The 20,360-nt window shown below is 40.0% G+C and overlaps 1 protein-coding gene and 1 long non-coding RNA gene across 12 annotated transcripts in view; both read right to left on the reverse strand.

Annotated features, from left to right (window-relative positions):
* Positions 1-20,360, reverse strand: part of FRY (FRY microtubule binding protein) — a 425,755-nt gene that overhangs the window by 278,053 nt on the left and 127,342 nt on the right. The gene's annotated exons all lie outside the window — the stretch shown is intronic.
* LOC144381591 (uncharacterized) lies at positions 9,509-19,093 on the reverse strand. The gene is made up of 2 exons (XR_013447019.1): positions 18,943-19,093; positions 9,509-9,740 (listed from the first exon to the last, which is right to left on the reverse strand). It is a non-coding gene; the product is annotated as an uncharacterized LOC144381591 (long non-coding RNA).

Genomic DNA, 20,360 nt, shown 5'->3' on the forward strand with positions numbered 1-20,360 from the left:
GTTGATTACTTAGGGGCACATGATTTTGGATTTTTGGATTAATATTTGATGTTTGCATGGGAAAGTTTAGGCGGGAACTGAGTCATACTGAAATACATGGCACTTCAATAGGGCTAAATAAAATTACATTGGTTAGGCTATAAAATCTGGCAAATTAATAACTGGAACAAAAGCTACAGCTCACAAATTATTTTATTGGGAAAAAAGAAAAATGCTAATTCACAAAAATATTTTTTTTAATCTATTACTGGCTAAACACGCATTTTGTACACAAACCTAACCCTGACTATTTTTGGAGTAGAAAATGATGTCTTTTTGGAGAGACAAACAATTTTGACTTTTCCTTTTTTTTTAAAGGTCCGTCTAAGTTTAAGAAAGCTGATCCTTCCTAATGGGTTGTCATTTTTGAATCTTTCTTACTGCATTGACTTGGGCTGCTTCTAAGATCGAGAGCATCCTGGGCCACTGTCCATTTCTGAAGCGACACTTGCTGCCAGGTGGAGTCCCTCAGCAAGCTTAATCTATGCAACTAGGCCACTCCGTACTTGCCCCGCCGTGACACTTGCTGATGTTCAGGCGACAAGATTTGATTTACTGTGTTCTTACAGTGTTCTTGTAACTCAACAATGTAACTCACATTCTAGAATATTCTGGTCAACAAAGCAACCTACAGGGGAGTGCTTTTGTCATGTACAAATAAGGCAATCTTCAAGGCCAGGAAGCATTTTTCCTCCTGGCCTCTGCTCTTAAAAGAATGTATTTTACATGATTAAGAATTTATCTCAAAATGCTCTCATATACTAGGTGGAATGAGGATGTCAGCACAGCCTCGGGAGTAGAGATTCTCCCATTAAACGCTCTCTTATAGACAAGCGAGAAAGCTCACTAGGATTGGTTTTCAATGGTATGCTTCTTCTCTATTTCCAAAGGAAACATAAAACTCACAAAATACCTGTCAGGAAGCAAAATACAATCTAGATATTTTAAAAAGAATCTATGTAAGAGACAGTAATTCTTTATCAGAAAATGACCTCATCTCTTTATTAAAGCTGCATTATAAGAGATAATTACAATAACACCTGGTAGGAGATAACGTATTCTGGTTTAATGAGGGCATGACCATATATTATCTTGTTCAAGACTCACAGCCTTTAAATATTTTAAACAGAGGAAAAATTAAATTTATTTTTCAAAGTAGGAAACTGTGGCTCTGAAAAACCAGTTCCTCCTTTGGAATAGTTGTAGAAAGAAGCCACGAAGGTGAAAGTCCATTTCATGTATTTGACGGGCTGGTGACTTCCCAATAGGACTGCTTGCCTGGGACATGCTCTCATCAGCTTGCCCACGGGGATGCAAGGGGCTCCAAGCACAGACCCAGGGGAGGCATGGTGGTGGTGGCAATGCCCCAGAGGATAGAGTCTGGAGTCCTACACCTGACTGAATCCTGCTGTCACATTCTAGCCACATGACTGGGAAAATCACTAAGTCCCCTGTGCCTCAGTTTTCTGTAAAGTGGGATACCAATAATAGCATCTATCTGAGTGGATCACTACAGGATTATATTAATACACGGTAAAAGCTCGAAAATCCCATCCATCCCTATTATTCCTTTTTGCAAGGACTGGAAAGATCTCTCATCACCAAATACCCTTCTAATATGAAAAAATAAACCAACTCAGGACGCTCAATGGCAGAGCCAAAACAGGAAACAGGATCTGATTATCAATGTTGTTTTTTTTTTTTTTAAAGATTTTATTTATTTATTTGACAGAGAGAGACACAGCAAGAGAGGGAACGCAAGCAGAGGGAGTGGGAGAGGGAGAAGCAGACTTCCCGCAGAGCAGGGAGCCTGATGCGGGGCTTGATCCCAGGACCCTGGGATCATGACCTGCGCCGAAGGCAGACGCTTAACGACTGAGCCACCCAGGCGCCCCTGATTATCAATGTTGTTAAAAAGGTATGGGCATCCACACAGATCACACGATTTTATACTGCTTTGTGCATTTATGTTCTAGACGCGAGCTGAGACTCACAGGCAAGAACAGATAGGTCCTCACCCAAGAAATGGGTCTGGACCAGAGAACAAGCCTGCAGAGGGAGGGTCCCCTCCTGGGGGGGGATGCCTGCTTCTCTTTACATTTTCTGCAGCCCTTGGCTATCTGATCTAATTATTACATTATCTGCTTGGGTAGAGGTTTTTTGTTTTTTTCTTTAAAGAAAACAAAACAAAGCTCATTTGTTTTCCTGTTATTTCTTCATAATGTGATGCCCTTTTAAAAAAGTCACAAAAGGTTGCAGACTCCAGCTTCTGGGAATAATTCCCAAGACTGACTTTCTCATCATACATGATGAGAAAAAAAATCACTTCTAATTCATCTTTTGCAATTTTCTGTGTGTTTTTTAAATACTGAAACCTTCCATATACCATTAAGTGGTTCAAACATCGGTGATCTCCATACAGAGATTATATGAATTAATAAGATATAGCTTTTAACTTGTGAAGTCTATATTGTCCTTAGTGGCATTGGTTTGTAAAGATACAGGCAGTTACTTCTAGAGAAGTGTGATAATTAAGGTCTAGCGCTAATAAAGCATATATGAACACACATTCCCCCCCATTGTAGCTCATGTCACTACAATAGACAATAAGCATGCATTTAGAGATGCTGTGTTCTAAGCGTGCACATTACATCCAACGGGAGATAGCTCTTCATCGTCAAGAGTTCTCTTTTGAAAGTTAGTTGTATTCTCTCAGCCACCTGGTAGGCCTGGACACAAATCTCCTGCACTGGCCCAGCGCCTCGGGCCCGCTTCCCGATCTGGCAGCCTTCAGCTCTGATGTGTATCGACAGTCCATTTGTTTGACTCAGGGTAGAACAACCAGGGACATGGTCCAGGTCCTGAGAGCCAAGTTTCACATGGGCCTTGGCAACAAAGAATCCCACCACTACAGCTTGGACCCTGAACCTCAGCATTCAGAGTTTCACTCCTGTCTCAATGGTGCCAAACCATACTGCTGAGGCTGGTTGGGCAGGAAGACACTTCACTTCCCCACCAAAATGAACCGCGCCACAGGATCTTGGTGAAGGAGGTGCAAAGCATGACAGAGGCAGCCCAGGCCCCTTTCTTTACCCCCTCCCCCAACCTCAACTGCCCTGATAAAAAAGAGCCTTCCCCAGGCAAACGTGTGGCTCACACCTTTCGAAGAGTTGGATTCCTCAAGATCGCTCCATGCTTCTGACTCTCCCAGGGATGAGGAGCTCCGCATTCTGGAATCCACAACACAGGGGTTGCACAGATTTCAATCCACATCAATCCCCAGGGGGGTGGGGGTGGGGGCATGGACAGAGGAAACAGCCCCGGGGAGCTTCTCTTCTCCCCAGCTGTGGCAGTGACACCTAGTGGCAGCCAGTAATAAAACCCCCAGGAGGAGAGAGAGATGGTTGTCGGATGCCATTGGCCTGCTTAAGATCATCCAGCTTGTGAGTAGTGGAGGTGGATTTCAAAGTCCCAATCTGTGAATCTGTGCTTATTCCAAGTCTTTATCTTTGCAATGCATTTTTGTATTCTTATATCATATACGTCTAACGATAGTCCTGTGGGGTGATGGTGATTTCATGATAAAGCTATGTTTTCATGAAAAAAAAATCTCCTTAATTATATCACTCTCTTTTTCCAAAAGATGATGTCGTAGGCAGAATTTCTAAAATTTCCCCTCAAATCTGTCTGTTATAAACCCCAGAACCCATGAATTTGATGGGCTATCACTCCCAGGATCATGTTATGTGATGTCATGTTATATGGCAGAAAGGAAAATAGGGAGATTATCCAAGTGGGCCTAATCTAATCACACGAGCCCCGTGAAGTAGAAAGCCTCCTCAGGCTGGTTGCAGAAGATTGGAAGCGCAAGGTGCTTCTGTGAGGCATTGTGGGCTTGGAGATAGAAGGGGCCATGTGAAAAGGAAAAGCCCACAAGGACATGGGGATCTCAGTTGTACAACTGAAAGGACCTGGATTCTTCCAACAACCTGAATGAGCCTGAAAATGGATTTGTCCCAGGTGCCTCCAGGTAAGAGCCCAGCTCAGCCAAAACCTTGATTTTGGCCTATGAGACTGAGCAGAGATCAAGCATTGACCCATGCCTGACTCCTCACCAAGGAAACCGTGAGATAATAAGTAGATGTTTTCAATTGTGAAGTTGGGGGTGCCTGGGGGGTGCAGTTGGTTGAGCGTTGGACTCTCGGTTTGGCTCAGGTTGTGATCTCAGGGTCATAAGATCAAGCCCCGTGTTGGGCTCCGTGCTCAGCGGGAGCCTGCTTGGGACTCTCTCTCCCTCTCCGCCCGCCCCTTCCCCATGTTCTCACATGGCCAGGAGCTCTCTCTCAAATAAATAAATCTTTAAAAAATAAGTAAAAAATAAATTGCTAAGTTGGTGGCAACTTGTCCTACAATAATAAGAAACAAATACAGATGATTATAAAATTTTGGAGTTCTCCCAAAATGGAAACTCCAGGATTAGGACTCCATGCTCTCCCTTTCTCTCTCTCTGTCTCTCTCTCTCTCTCACACACACCCCCCACACCATCTTCACCTGGTGCTAAGTCTTACTCTGAGCTATTTATCACACTTCCCCGCTCTCTGGTTATTCCGGTTCCCACTCACCCCCTTCACTCTCAGTATCATCTCTCTGGATTCTTAGCTGGTTTCCCTGCCTCGAGTTTCACCACCCTTTTCCCTAATGCTCGACAATCCTGCTAGATTCCGTTTCCCAATATTGCAGTCCCAAACACTGTTCTCTAGAAGTATGCTGACAGAATGAAGTTGATGGTGGTGGGAGTAATCATCATCATCATCATCATAGGACAATGTAGTGACTTTTTTCATAAAGCTAAATATTTTACATTTAAGGAACTTTTATTCTAACTTTTTTGGTAAGATGTTCTTTTTATTTTAGGAAATGATTATAATGATAGTAGGTTGCAGCTTAAATGGTCATAAATTCTTCCCTGTTTGTTGGTGCCTTTGCAAGGTGACTTAGCAGCTCCTCCAAGAGGAGGAATCCATTTCTCCACCTCTTGAACCCATGTGACTTGCTGTGGGCAAAGGGACTTGTGCGCTGGAGCTTTCTCTGTTGCTGAAAGAACCCTCCGACCACCACGTGAACATGCCTTGGCTGGCCACTTGGGATTAGAGATCACGTGGAGAGAGGCCCTCCCTGTCCCAGCTGCCCACACCCCAGGGCCCAACGTTGTGAATGAGAGCATCCTGGCCCATCCAGCCCCAGGCAAGCAGGTCCAGACAAGAGGAGCCACAGAAGCATGACAATAATAAACGTGTGCCGTCGTAAGCCCCTGAATTTGGGGGTGTTTCTTAGGCAGCAAACTGATACAATAGCAAAAACTGGTTTGAAGTAGTTTTAAATATATATATTTTTACTTAGAAAACTAAAAAGTAAATAACCTCTTTGTAAATGCTTTTAATTTTCTAAACATTTAACTGGTCCAAGAAATTTGTAAAACCTCAGAACTACTGCCTTAACCCACAGCTCCAAATAGGTCTTTGTCTTGCTCAAAAGGCCATGAAAACTGCTCTGCTGAGAAAGCTTTGGATGCCTATTTATAGAGAGAGATTTTTCTGCTTGATAAATGATATCAGGCTGGGGAAGGAGAGCAGAGGAGGAGCAGAAGTTGAGTGGATAAAGCTGCATCCATGAGGGGGTGGCAACTATGGCTGGAGGACGAGAACTGAGGTGAAAGGTATGCTGTCAGGAGCCTAGGGAGTTGCAGAGAAGCCTCGTTAACCCAGATCTAGGTTTCTTTTTGTTTTCTGGGGAGAACGCCTGTTGGCAGACATAGCCCTTTGTTCTCTGACTTCTCTGGAATAATGCTCCACTGTATCCCAAAGAGTCTACTCAACACTCCCCCATCTCCCCACCACCACACTCAGCCCTCCCCTGAGTAGAGCTGCCTGCCCTTCTAGTGTGGACAACTCTCAGTTCTGGACACTACCAAGCCAGAGACTGAGAGCCCTAAATACCTATGGAGCAGCAGTGTTTTCCGCAGTGTGAGCCCACAGGTCTGAAGCTGCCCCCGGAGGGAGGGCCCGTGTGGCTGCCATCCCTGGTAGGCAGTTACTGTACAGCGAATGCAGAGCTAGCACAGGTACATGGTGTAATCTCTGAAAAGAAATAACTTAGTTGCTTGCTGAACCATACTCTCTTGATTTTCTTTTTTTTAAGATTTTATTTATTTGACAGAGAGAGACACAGCGAGAGAGGGAACACAAGCAGGGGGAGTGGGAGAGGGAGAAGCAGGCCTCCTGCCGAGCAGGGAGCCCGATGCGGGGCTCGATCCCAGGACCCTGGGATCATGACCTGAGCTGAAGGCAGATGCCCAACGACTGAGCCACCCAGGCGCCCCTTCTCTTGATTTTCAATGGATCAATTTTTTCCCCCAATTTGTCATTTTGCTGAATTTGGACCAAATTTGAAACAAAAGACTGAATTGATAAAAACATGGGGAAGGACTTCTGCTTTGGGTAATATGGAGAATAGGTACATGGACTGCCCCTCGTCCTGGAAGCAAATGAAGTATCCTGGATAAATTATTTAAATTCTTGGACATAAAACCTAAGTGAGGGAACTCAGTGTTAAGCAGAACATCACAGTCAACTTTCTCTCTGTGGGCACTTGTTAACTGCATAAACTTTAGCTTTGATTTTTCATGACCATGCAGAGGGCAGGCAAAAAGCCCAGAGGTTGCCCCCGTATGTGGAGGAGTCTAATACGAGCTCCTCTCCAACATAGAGTTGAGACTGTAGAGGGCTGTATACTCATTGTATGTGAATGGAAAATGACACCCACCCCCACACCAACAGGGGGATGCCAAAAAAAGAAAAAAATATATATATGTATATGTATATATATATATAATGCTTGCAAATCTAGGCACTAAGCAGAGAAGAAAAAATCACTGCAAAAAAATTTTGACTCACATGCTGGTCCTCATGTTAGTCTGGAGCTGAATTTCACACTGCTTAGGTAGTGCAAAATATTTCAGGCCAAAAATTTGATTTTGAGGGATCCTTGAGTGGTAGTGGTCTCAGGTAGTGTTCTGGGAAAAATAAATGCCATCTGAATGTCTTCTTTGGAAAAATGTCTATTCAGGTCCTCTGTCCATTTTTAAATCAGATTATTTGGATTTTTGGTGTTGAGTTGTATAACTTCTTTATATATTTATATATATTTATACATTTATTTTTATATTTATATATTTTTATATATTTTGGATATTAACCCCAACATCACTAATCATCATGGAGATAAAAATCAAAACCACAATGAGATATCACCTCACACCTGTCAGAATGGTTAGTATCAAAAAGACAAGAAATAACATGTATTGTCATGGACGTGGAGAGAACAGGACTCTCATGCACTATTGGTGGAAATATAAATTAGTGTAACCACTGTGGAAAACAGTATGGAGGTTTCTAAAAAAATTAAAAAATAGAATTATCATACGATCCAATAATTCTACTCCTGGGTATTTACCCAAAGAAAATTAAAACACTAATTTGAAAAGATACATGCACCCCTGTGTTTATTGCAGCATTATTTACAATAGCCAAGATATGGAAGCAATACAAGTGTCCATTGATATATGAATGGATAAAGAAGGTGAGGTCTATATACAATGGAATATTACTTAGACACAAAAAGGAATGAGATCTTGTCATTTGTGACAACATGGATGGACCCAGGGGGTATTATGCTAAGTGAAGTAAGACAGAGAAAGACAAATAACATATGATTTCACTTATATGTAGAATCTAAAAAACAAAAACAAACAGAAACAGACTCATAAATACAGAGAACGAATTGGTGATTGCCAGAGACGGGTGTGAGGGGGATGGGCAAAATAGGTGAAGGGGATTAAGAGATACAAATTTCCAGCTATAAAATAAATAAGTCACGGAGATGAAAAGTACAGCACAGGGAATATAGTCAATAATACCGTAATAATGCTGTATAGTAACGATGGTGACTGCACTTTGGTGAGACTGCATAATGTATAGAATTGTCGAATCACTATGTTGTACACCTGAAACTAATATAACATCCTATGTCCACTCTACTTCAATAATAAAAACTGAAAAAAAAAAAAAGAAAGAAGTGTCAAACCTCTCTGAAGGAATGCAACTTTGTCTTGGGTTCAAGGAATTGTCACACATAAAATTCCAAGGAAAATAAGTAGTTCACAGTAAAAAAAAACTAACTAGTTAACTAGCTAAATATACAAGGAAACAAGGCATCATAAAGAACAATTAACAGAAACAACAGACAGCAAAAATAGACTCCCAAGGATTTCAGATAATGGAATTAGTAAATACAGACTTCAAAATAACTATATTTACTATGTTTTTTTTAAAGATTTCATTTATTTATTTGAGAGAAAGAGTGAGAGAGAGACTGAATGAGTGGGGGGAGGGGCAGAGGGAAAGGGAGTAGCAGACTCCCCACTGAGCAGGGAGCCCAATGATGTGGGGCTTGATCTCAGGATCCTGAGATCATGACCTGAACCGAAGGCAGACACTTAACTGACTGAGCCACCCAGGTGCCCTATATTTACTATGTTTGAATAAGTATAAGACAAGTTTGAAAATTTGTTCAGGGAACAAAAAATATTAAAAGATTTCAAATAGATTAGGCAGAGAAACAAATACACTTTATAAATTAAAAATTTAATAATTGAAGTTAGAAATGAACAGATTTAACAATATTTAACAATGGAATTTAACAAATTCAACATAGCCAGAAGAATTGGTGAACTGAAAGATGTATCTGAAGAAATTATGCAGAATGTAGCACAAACAGAAGAAGAGAAAGGAACTATGAAAGAGATTAAGAAGGGTGCCTGGATGGCCCGGTTGGGTAAGCGTCTGCCTTTGGCTCAGGTCATGATGCCAGGGTCCTGGTCTCCTCGTTCAGTGGGAAGCGTGCTTCTCCTTCTCCCTCTCTCTGCCTGTCTCTCCCCCTCCTTGTGCTCTCTCTCTCTGTGTCAAATAAATAAATAAAATCCTTAAAAAAAAAAGAGATTAAGAATGAGAAATTCTAACATATATCTAATTCTAGTTCCAGAAAAGTAGGATTAATATTTTTGACTTATTACTGGAGAATTTCCCCAACTGCGCCTGTCAATTAAATTGAATTATAAGCAGGAGAAATGCATGCCATGAAAAATATAGAAAAGGAGGACTAACTCTCAGTGTAGTATAGATGGAATTACAAGATCATTTCTAAGTGTGGTAGGAGAAGGACCAAGTAGAAATACTGTATTTTGGAGGTTCATGCATGGCTAGACATCTTTGCCAAAGATTACTCATGGTGAGAAAAACAAGAAAAGTGGTTGAAGAATTGGGCCAGACAGACATTCTTAAATTTGAAAGTTAAAAAAATGTAAATCTCATATCAACTCTTAAAACTTTTCCTTAAGATTTATCCTGAGAATAACAATAAAAATAACAACATTTATTGAGTGGTTACTGCATGCTTGAGCTTTGCAAGTATGATCTGATTTAATGTTCACAATCCCAAGAGGTAGGTCAGTCATCAGCTGGATGTAATAGCCTCAAGATACGATGAGGCTTTGAGAGGTCAAGTACTTTGTCCAGGCCACATGTTTAGTAATTGGTAGGACTGAGATTCAAACTCAGGTCTCCTGATTCCAGAGCTCGACTGCCTTAGAGAAACAGAAAAAAACAAATGATTTTTAAGAAAAAAGTAGAATCAAAGCTGGATTTGGAGTCAAAAAATTTGGTTGAACTCAGAGCTCCCATTTATAACTGTGTTTCTTTGTAAATTACATAACCTCTCAGAGTCTTGGTTTTTTTCCATTTGTAAATTGGGAATAGTGATATTACCTGATTCTGATTCTTATTTTGATAATTAAATAAGGCAATGCACATGCATGTGTAGTGTGCTATATAAACACTATTATCTTCTATAATTTACACTGCTCCATTACAGTGGCAGACCTATTTGTTTTAACCAATAATATTCTGGATATCCTAGAAGTAATAGTAATCTAACCCAGATGCAGAAAATTCAAGGTAAAAACTATTAGCCAAATGATAAAGTATGTGGAAAATTATTTTTTGATTGGAGCTAAGTCTGAGATTATAACCTTCTTTCCCATAAACTCTAGGGGCTGGGAAAAATCAGTAAAAATAGGCAATAATTAAGTTGCAAACAGAATGCCACAGAGAGAGGGTAATTTACATTCCAGAATTTACTTTATCGGATTAGGTAAGTTTCCACATCATCTATTTACCATTGTCCAGGTAATGAACCTAAGAGAAAGTATTTCCTTCTCGTGACAAGCATATTAAACATCTCTATAGAAAAGAGCACAACTCATGGGAAAATAATTGAAATCACAGCATAGAAATCACAGAATTTAAATGGACATATTTTATTATTATTTTTTGAAATAAATATAGTCTAGCTCAGAGAAGACCACTCATATGTGAATGGAGATATAGATTTGAGAATGGTTCAGCACCTCCCCAGATGTTGTCTCTTTGGGACACCATCACCTTTGCCCACCCAGACTTAATCTCTGAGAAATCAAAATTGTGGCCTTTGTTTTCTCTTATAGTTTTAATTCTAATTGGATACAGTCCAATGCATTGTTTTCCCTCCTTTGGCACCTATGTTGGAAGAGAAAAAAAAATATGTTCACATGCTTATATCCAGATTTTCTGAAGTTATGACCCATACGCTGTTTCATGTTCTATTTTGGCCAAATCATCTCTCCCATGACATGCTGTTGTAGGCTTTACACCTTTCATACTCAAAGATGCAATGGGCTGGAAAAGGGGCTTCTGAGTGATCCTGCTTCAGAGTATATGGCCTTTTAGCTACTGTATTTAGTAAAAAGGCATAGGGTCCCACAATGGTTGGCAGAATTCTTTTGAATTGTTTAATATTTTAAGCAAACAAAGACTGTATCAATGAGATAAACACAAATAAGTCTTCAAAACATCTTTAAGTCACTTGTAAACTCTAAAGAGATGTAAATAAGCATCCATAAAGTCCAATAACTTTCACAATTAGAGGTGAGCCTTCTTTTTTGGGAAACGGTTTCTCTTAGAATTGCAGGGCTTTTCTGGGTCCATGACCTATTTACCTTTGGATTCCCAGGACCAAGCATAGTGCCTCGTGTATTTGTTGAATTTTAATGGGGTGAATGAATAAATATACCAGGACAAGAAATGGCAAAGTGATTAACTGATAAGATGAAAAGTGAGATTTTTTTTTTTACTGGGATATCAAATATTATGTGGTGTAGGAAGACAACAGGTTGGAGGGTTGAGGGTCAGGGAGAAGTAGGGGAGATTATAAAGGTAAGAGATGGACAATTAACAAACAGATCTGCTGTTCAAAGGCTCTTCCCCTTACATGGAACCCATTACAAATCCCAAACTGGCATCTGTCTGTTACCACCATGCGAGTAAAGGCAGAGAGATACTCAAGCAGAAGTCACACCAGGGAATAGCTATGGAACCAGGGTGCCTGGAAGATGGCAGGAAAGGAGACTCCAAGGAAGGATTTGGAGCTTCATGTAGAGAGTCTGAAATGCCACTGAAACAGTTTTAGATTTTTTATTTCTGTAGGCAGTGGAGAGCCAACAGTATTGTTTACAGGATAATGCATATGCATTGCTCCACAACACTTGAGGGTCAAGTGATACCAAACTTCTTTCTCCCACTAAATCAGAGCCCATCCCAGCACTGTTCCCACAGTTACTTACTGGTCTCTGGTGTTTCCCTCCTCTTCCCTTGGATCATTTGAGAATTCCCTGAGGCACTGACAGCTCCAACAAGAGGTTTGCCAGATTTCTAGTTCCTGAGAAGGGTTAAGTCCTCACCACTAAGCCTTTTTTTTTTTTTTAAGTGAAGTAAAATTCACACACATAAAATAAACCATTTTCAAGTGAACAAATCCCACAAAGTCTTCTGCCCCCATTGCTGCCCTACATGTTGCTGTTGGGCTCGGAGCCTCTTTGCTGTCTGACATTGCTCCTCCATGTGGAGGTCACGTCTCTCCTGCTCCCCTGTCTGCCTCAAATGGTGGAAAATTGGGAAGTGAATTTCTCCACAGGGACTCCACCCCCTTTGCCTGATCTCAGATTCCCCTCGCTCAGACTCCTGAGGTTGAAGCGCCAGTGCCTATCTTTAGGGGGCTCAATTCCTCTAAGGCTCTGCCTCACCAGATGGATTCAAGCACCACCTTGGACATCCACCTCTCCCAGAACCTGCACCTCTGTTCCCTTCCTGCCCAAGGGAATCAACTTCACCGCTGTGCATTTATTTTCACCCCACTCTCCACCCAGACCAAACGATTAATTCCATTTCTTTTTTTTTTTTTTAAGATTTTATTTATTTGCGAGAGAGAGAACGAGAGACAGAGAGCATGAGAGGGAGTGAGAGGGAGGAGGGTCAGAGGGAGAAGCAGACTCCCTGCCGAGCAGGGAGCCCGATGTGGGACTCGATCCCGGGACTCCAGGATCATGACCTGAGCCGAAGGCAGTTGCTTAACCAACTGAGCCACCCAGGCGCCCCGATTAATTCCATTTCTTTCTGACAGCTCATTAGGAAGAAGGTCCAGCCTTTAGGACCTCCCCCCCAACCCTCCAAAAAACCCCACCCTATTTTTAATCTTAGAAAGAGTAGGCAGCTGATCTCAGTAAATCTTAATTCTTCCTCCTGAGTTAATTCATCCTCCTCATCCCATGAAAAGGACACACAGTAAGGCACCTTGTCATATTAGAAACAGACACACATATGGAAGCCTCAATTGTTCAAGTCTTGGATGAGACTTTGCTCTATTAGTTGTATGTATAAGTTTCAGACCATTTCTGGAGAACATTTTGATAGGGATAGAATATAGAGAACATGGGTGTTTGAAAGGGATAATGGAAGCTTCATTGGAGGAAAGAGTATACAGTGGGAAGATGGTGACCTCAACTTGCTGTGGAGAGGTATGGAGTGGGTACAATTGGCAATTCCCCTACATGGAAAGCTGACATTCTGTTAAATGACTGGGGTAAAATAATGGAGGATATAGCACTCAGCGTATTTTATACATCCCATACATTCTATGGAAAGGTAAAAGGAGCCTCAGTGGTTTATTCCAGGACACTATACCAAGCATCTCTTTTTTACATTTTTGATCGGAAGGCTGAGAGAAAAACCAAACATTTAAATGAAGTATTCAGTTTCTTATTTTGCAGATGACATCTCATATTACATCTTCTAATTCGCCTGAATGTGCATGCTCCCCCAGGAACTATCAGCCTGAATCTAGAGGCTGACATTAATATCTTAGTTACAGGTACACTGAAATGTCTGTGAAGTCTTTCCTGCATTTGGGACCATTAGGACAGTTTCTGGGAATATTGGATCCATTCCACCATCAAAAATTACTTGTTCAATTATTCAAAACTTAGCACTGTACCAATTAGCATACAGAAAAAAATCAGACTTGGAGCTTTCGAGAGACACTTCATACAGTCATGGAGAAAATGTTCCCTTCCTGGGGGGATAGATTAGTAGGTACCTGGCAGGGCAGGTAACTTCTGAGTCTGCCTTGGGAACGGAGCCCAGAAGAGACTTGAAGGCATTCTGTAAATTCAATACTTGTTTGTTCAGGTGCCCTCTTTAACCACCTGCATCCCACCTGGCCTTAATGATCGTTTCTAATAACTAAAAGAGCACAAATCAGCCCTTTGTCTTCATTCAGTAATGGCTGAGCCCTACTCTTCCTCCCGAACATTCTTCTATGTTTGTTATCTTGCAACATTGTTTCAGTGTTAGAACATTTTGAATGAGGTCAAAGGTGAAGCAAGAATCCACATCTTAAAGAACCTTTTGTGTAGATGGGCTAAAATCTAGAATATGATTAGTTCATTCTATTATTCTTAAGTTCACTTTTTAAAAAAGTATGATCTTTGTTCTTTACCCTGCGGCACAATGTCTTTTATCTAAACACTACATAGCCAGGTCTCAGTTCCATTAAATCATTTGATCACCTTGTACAGTGATATTTCTTTTGCTAATTTCTTATTATATCCTAAATAGATTATACATAGTTACATGTACTACATACAAAATTCCTTTTATTTCCACTGAGGACAGGTAGACAATAAGGGCTTTCTTGGTCATGTTGAATTACAAGCAGGTTTTAGTATATTTGATAGTCTGTAATGTCTAAAATTTGTTTTTTCAATGAGAGCTAAAAAAAAAAAACAAAAACCCAAAAAACAAAAACATCCCTTTTCTTTCTTTGGAAAAAAAAAAAAGTAAGAAAGAGTCTGACTTTGGGTATCAGAAAACTAAATACTGATTCGTTCTTTCACTTTGTATTTCTGCTGCAACAAACAATAACCTAGAAATAAACCTAGAAATAAACATGCCCTTGCAGAATAGGGAAAGGTTGAATATCAGGAAATGCAAAAGAAAAAAACACCTTAATAAAGACGATCCTTGTTACGTATGCATTGTGACTTGCAGATTGCTTCTTTCCACTCATCTACTTCCACATATATTGGGTATCTACCAAATGCTAGGCACTGGGTTTTGTGCCAGGGACTCAAAACGTGGTTTATGTCCTCATCGGGTCATAGCCTAAACCTGTACTATCCGATATGGTAGCCACTAGTCCCATGTGGCTATTGAGCACTTGAGCTGTACTGTATAAAACATGCATCAAATTTCAAAGACTTAGGGGGCGCCTGGGTGGCTCAGTCGTTAAGCGTCTGCCTTCGGCTCAGGTCATGATCCCAGGGTCCTGGGATCGAGCCTCGCATCGGGCTCTCTGCTCAGCGGGAAGCCTGCTTCTCCCTCTCCCACTCCCCCTGCTTGTGTTCCCTCTCACTGTCTCTCTGTCAAATAAATAAATAAAATTTAAAAAAAAATTTCAAAGACTTAGTCCAAAAAGAGAATATAAAATATCTCAATAATAATTTCTACATTGATTACCATTAAAATGGTAACATACTGGATATGTTGGATTAAACAGAAAATACTAAGATCAACTTGCCTGTTTCTTTATCTTTTTTTTATTGTGGCTATTAAAAATTTTTAACTTACACATGTGGTTCGGGTAACATGGTAAGTGTAGTGATAGAGGGAGCCACAATGGAACCGAGGGAGGAGTTCCCGTCTCAACCTGTGTGGGGCAGGGAAGGGAGTGTGGCATGTTGGTATTAATAAACACTTCCTAGATGGGGTGACATATTAGCTTCATCTGGAAGAATGACTACAAGTAGCTGAGAGAAGGGAATGAGGGGAAAGAAGGCATTCCAGTTAGGGTAATGCATATTATATCTATAGCTCAGTAATACGTGTTCAATATCTGAAGGCTTCTACAGACACTTAGGGGAGATGTGGCATGAAGAATGGAGAGAACTGGAAGTAACTGGAGTCACTGGAATAAAAATTAGGGGGCAAGAGGTGGCAAAAGAAGAGACTGGAGAGAGGGAGGAAACAGACGTTGGCCAAGACGGAGTTTAGGTTTTATCCTCTAGGTGGTAGATATATGTGAAGGGTTTTAAGAAGGTAACTAAGATTTTCACACCAGGGAACACAGCTGGTAAAGGATGAATTAAGGGGGACAAAACTGCAGGCAGGGATGAGTTAAAAACCTGCAAAAGATCAGATGAGAAATGATGAGGACCTAAACCAGTTCAGTGATGGTAGGGGATACAGAGTCAGTGAATATTTAGGAGGTAATGGGAAGCCATTGGTTAGATTTGGTGGGGGGAGGGAGAGAGATGATTCAAGAACTATTCCCTGATTTGGAGTTTGGATGATTAGGTGAACAGTGATGCCACCAACTGAGAGAGAGGACCAGGAGACATACCAGTGTGGATGAGAAGTTGGGCTCACTTTTGAGCATGTTGGCTTTGAGAAAATAGGACTATGAGGATCTGTGTCTTGCAGGCAACTGGATAAACAGGATTGGAACTGTGTAGACATCTGTGCTGGGGCTCTAGGTTAGGGATCCGTTTGCGACAAAGAATGGGACAGAATCATATCCAACTTGCTTATCACTTACAAAAGAAGAGTAAGAATTCATGTACATTATTTTACATCATAAAACAATTCTCTAGACCTCTTCATTCCAGAAGAACCCTCAAGGTTTACTAATACACCAAACCCTGAAAACTGCTGCCACAGGAAAACATGGGGCCCAGGGAGGGTTTTCCCATTTCTTTATTTTTAATAATGGTAGTAGGAGTATGCTCATGGGCATAGGGGAAGAAATAAAAAGTGACATGCCAAAGATTCAGAAGAACAAGAGGATGACTGAGAAGCCAAGTCCTGATTGATTTGGGGGGATGAGGTAGAGGCCTAGAAGATGAGAAGGGGCACTTATTGCTCTGAAATTAGGGAAAATAAGGTAAGCTGTGCTGTGCTCCCCACTAGGGTATGAAAAAATGTCATAGTGATAGGCATCAGAGAAATTTTAAAAATTTGGGGAGAGTTATAATTTGTGTGCATAAAAAGCTCTAATAATTAATTAAGTTAGACAATACATTCTGTTGGTGAGATTATAGCAAAACAGATACTGTCATATGTTACTAGCAGGAGTGTAAATTAATACAGATCCCATTGGAGGTTAATATGGCAGCTTCTATCCAAACTATAATTACATGTAATTCCACTTTTGGAAATTGGTTCTACAGATACACTGGCTTATTATTTGTTTATTCACTGGAGCAGTGTTTGTCATAGCAAAATGTTGGAAGCAACATAAATATCTACCAGTAGGGTAGTAGGTAATAATTAATAGTACATTTATCAGTGGAATACATATACCTTTAAGCAATGGCAAAGACCTCTCCCTATCCTGATTTGCAAAGATCTCCAAGATACATTAAGTGTGAAAAAGCAAGTTCCAAAACCATCTTCATAAGATGCTACCTTTTGTGTAAAAGAGAAGTAAAATAATCTATATTTATATTGACTTGTATATGTATAAAGAAACCAATAATTGTGGTAATGTAAAGGGGTAAGGGAGGTAGGACTGAATGGATAGGGTTTAAGGAAGGAAGGGAGGCTTTGCAATGTACAGTTCTTACATATTTTGTGTTTTATATCATGTGATATGTTTTATATTAAATAATTCATAGAGAAAAAGTAAGTTAAGCACTAAAGCAAAAAATCATGCATATCTGTGATAGGGAGCTACCACGGTGTGAGGTCACTTAAACTCCCTGTCCTATATAGACTAGCTTCAACCAAGGGCTATTACCAGACCATTGCCTGTTCTTTTCCACATTACGGTAATGCTTCTCCCCAACTATTTGCCTGAAGTTGCTCCATATTCTCTTCTTATCCTTCATTACTATTTCAAAGAAAAGATGAGTACCATTTTCCCCCAGAGAGTTTAAAGGGAAAAGAGCTTAAAAAATAAAATGTTCTGAACCCATGTCCCAAATGATCCCCATGAGAAATAAAAACAGAGACATATAAAGATACTCATGTGGTGGCAGAGTGATCTCTTTGGGAAATGAGAATTTCAGAAGCAGATACATAAAAGCTTGATGAAGAAATAACACTAAAGAGGCACAAATCTGTGCATTCTGTCAGGAAGGCTAGAAGCCCAGAATGAACCAAAGTTAAGGGCACAAAGGAACAATTTGTTGAGCTAAGGATGTTTGCTTTAAGTTACATCCACAGCCAGCATCTGAAATGCTGCTTGCACTCATAAATATCCACAGAATGCAGGAGGGATGGAGTCAGGACTGTGGTCAGAGTACTGAATTTCTCCCAAGCAGTTTGTGTCTGTCCTTTCAGTCAGTGAGCCTTACTTTTAAGTTACAATAAACATGAGTTCAAGGGAATAAAAGCCCAGTATAAGTAAGAGATAATAAGAGAACACCCAGACACTCTCAGTTCAAGTCTTCAGACTCAAATAAATCTTTAGGGAGCACCCTGAAAAAACTGTCAATGTGTTCACAAAACTGCTGTTCTTAGTCTTGGAGAAAGAACAACAAAGGGGAGAAGTAGTCAACTTCAAAGAAAGAGGAAAAGTACAGTTTAGAAACTGTGAAACTATCACACGGATTTTCTTTTATGTCCAAATTCCAGAGCAAGGTATAAAACAAGCAGTTTTTAAGTACTTAAAAAGAAATTAGTAATCATTCAGGAACCAATAGTTATTTACTATATTGACTTCTTCTCCATTCACTGGATTAAAAACTCAAGAAAATATAGTTAGGGAGTTCACAAAAAGTACATTAAACTTTCATAGATAACCTAGAAATACATAGCCTGGTACCACACTTAAGGGGTTTCTGAATCTACAGATGAGTATCTGTTATGTGTCTTGCACAGAGAAGGTTCTCAGTAAATATTTATTGATTGAATGATTAGCCTTTACCAATTTCCCCAGGCAGTAAATTCTCTAATTATTTTTTATGTGTCTGTCACTCCCACTAGAATATCATAAAATCCTTCAGCTAGAGTCTTACTCATCTTTTGTCCTCAGGGCCTAACAATGTGCCTGAAACAGCATGGTGCTCAATTAGTGTTTCTGAATGTTTTTTTTAAAAAACTCCAAATCCAGAATAGATATACCCAAAGCTCAGAAGTTTGGGATGAAAGTACTAAACTCTCTCTCTCTTCTTTTTTAAGATTTATTTATTTATTTGAGAGAGAGAGAGAAAGAGCAGGGGGAAGAGCAGGGGGCGAGGGAGAGAGAATCCCAAGCAGACTCCCCCCCAACGAGTACAGAGCCTAACTCGGGGCTCAATCCCATAACCCTGAGATCATGAGCTAAGCTGAAATCAAGAGTTGGACACTTAACCAACTCAGCCACCCAGGCGCCCCAGTACTAAATTATTTTTATAAAAAATAACATGATAGTACTACATTTCAAAAGGAAATACAATGTTGAGCTGGATGAATAAAGAGCCCATCTGTCGTTTTGGCAGTGCTCAGACCACATCTGGAGGTGTTGTAGGCAAAGAGATTATCTTCTTTCCACAAAAATATGGCATTTAATTGCCATTCTGTACCATACTTCCATCCAGATTTCTTTTTGTTTTTCCTCTTCAAAAACTTACAATCTTGACTTCTAGTTACACTCCCCAAACACTTCTCACATCTCCAGATTATTCCCAATAACTGCATCCAAATACCTCTAGAATAGGCTATTAAGAACATAAATATATTTGAGTAAAACAACTCAAAATATAATTGGTTGACTATTATATTTTTATCTGTAATTTTTATTACATCTTTACTAGTAAGTACAATGTCTTAAAGAACAACTTTCTTTCGTGGAGTCGTTTCCAAATGTAGCTAAATTCTTGATATTTTCCTTATGATATACATTTGAGAAAAGAGAAATAAATGTAAGTGCCATTTTTTGAAGAAAACAGATGGAGGACAGAGAAGTAGTGAGCATATTATCATTGACTAACTAGAATATAAAGAATGAAATTATTTAATAATACCGAAATAAGTAAAGAATTATGTCAGAATATGGTTTATTAGCTAATAGTAAATTTAAGGATCAAGAGAGTTGAGATTATGTCTTAGGAACATAATTTTTAAGTTCCTAAAGTTTCAAGTTAATAGACCGAGCTGCCTCCTGTATGGTCCCATGACACCCTCTTGACCTCTACTGGAGTAATGCTTACATGTTGTGATTATTACTAGGGACTGTCTTCTTGTCCCTACTTTGCAATTTCAGTCCCAGCCTTGTGTAGGGCTTGGAACATGAGAGATGCTTAATGTTTGTTGAATGCATACATGAATGAATAGTTGGACCTAGAAACAGGTCAATGGCATGGTGGGAAGGTTAAAACATCAGTAATAGATACCCATGGTAGTTAAACTAGATCAGGGAAGTTAAAAAGTTCATGTCAGTATTGAACATTCATTGTACTGACATGGAACTTCATGTCAGTAAAGACATGAAGAAATTAATCCCAAGGAAACAAAATGGCTTCCAGTGAACAGAGGAACAGGTTACTCAATACCCAGTATAAGCTAATAAGTGGGCAAATGTGTCAGATTTCCACAGCATTTGTACCTGTACTGATGGAAACAAAGTTAGTATCTGCTACATTTGGAAAGACATCTTCTGTGTACAGGCTCTTTAGAGATGGAGAACTCACTAGGTTACCACACCCAATCTCCACAGAGCTCCAGATAAGGAAAACTGTAGTGTCTGACCCCATGTCATAGTCATATGATGGCATTTTGAGGCAGACTAGCATCCTGCTGCTTGGTCTGATGTCAGTTCAACTCTTCACTCCGACAGACTCCAAAAAAGCAGCCCC

This window comes from Halichoerus grypus, chromosome 4 (assembly GCF_964656455.1).
Source record: "Halichoerus grypus chromosome 4, mHalGry1.hap1.1, whole genome shotgun sequence".
In the NCBI taxonomy this organism is placed as follows: Eukaryota; Metazoa; Chordata; class Mammalia; order Carnivora; family Phocidae; genus Halichoerus; species Halichoerus grypus.